At 60.4% G+C, this 1,055-nt stretch overlaps 1 protein-coding gene across 1 annotated transcript in view; it reads left to right on the top strand.

Annotated features, from left to right (window-relative positions):
* Positions 1–1,055, top strand: part of GNB1L (guanine nucleotide binding protein (G protein), beta polypeptide 1-like) — a gene marked incomplete at its 3' end in the record, with an annotated part of 19,866 nt that overhangs the window by 17,891 nt on the left and 920 nt on the right. The gene's annotated exons all lie outside the window — the stretch shown is intronic.

Below are 1,055 nucleotides of genomic sequence, written 5' to 3' on the forward strand. Positions count from 1 at the left end.
TGCAGCCAGGGCTCTGCAGGGAGGATGCGGGGTCCGCACGCTGGGTGCTGCACATGGGCTGTGCACGCTTGAGGAACAGGGGCAGCCCCGCCTCTCGGGGGCACCGTGGGCTCTTGCAGTGGGGATGACTTGAGAGGAGGCTCCAGGGAGACACACAGGCTGCCACGGGCCTCCTCCCGGGAGCCTCACTCCTTTCTGTTTTGTTTGTTGAACTTGTATTATCATCCGAACACAATGGATTTACAAGCCCTTTCTGGGGACAAGCAGGAGGCACCTCTGGACCAGCCCTGGCCTTGGCGGTTTGCTGTGTCTGTGTGCAGGCCTCGGTGACTGTGTCCTTTCAGTCCCTGCCTCAGCTGTCCCCTGCAGATCAGGGCTGGTCTGACTTGGGCTCCAGGCCTGTCTCCCCCTGGCTCCTATCACCAACCAGGGCCATAAGACACACACCACACTCCTCAGCCTTGGCCTCCCTTCCTGGAGGACGTCATGATCACTCAGACACATGCCCTGGTGCCTCCCGGCTGACCCAGGTCTCCTTGCTCAGCCACACAAAGTTTTGGCCACTGCTGTCTGTGCCAGGGACTAATGGCCACGTGCCCCAGTGTGATGCGGAATCCTGCAGCGCTGTTCTTCTGCAGTTTCAGAGGCTAAATAAACGAGGTGTCTGCCCAGGGCTTGGAGCCCTCTGACCTGAGCCCTCATTCATCATGATAGCACCAGGCTTCCAGGGGTGGGGGCTTCCACGCAGCCACGCTGACAAAGCACAGAGAGTTCATTTTTCATTGAGCCACAGCTCACAGTTTCCCCTGGCTGGCAGTTCTAGACAGGTGACCAGCCCCAGCGAGAGGCAGCTGCAATGATGGGTCCCTGAGCAGGAGAGAGGTGGAGGGGGCTGCAGCACCCGTGGCAGCTGGTGGGTACCCTGCACCACCCATTTGGGCAGGAACTGGTGCAGGCATGTGCCAGACAGCAGACGTGGCGAGAAGTGAGGCCTGGCTGGGGCTGCTCCAGGGGGCTCTGTGGCTTCTAACCCCATGTTTCTTGGGGTACCCCAA

The sequence above is a fragment of the Galeopterus variegatus genome, unplaced genomic scaffold (genome assembly GCF_000696425.1).
Source record: "Galeopterus variegatus unplaced genomic scaffold, G_variegatus-3.0.2 Scaffold11119, whole genome shotgun sequence".
NCBI lineage: Eukaryota > Metazoa > Chordata > Mammalia > Dermoptera > Cynocephalidae > Galeopterus > Galeopterus variegatus.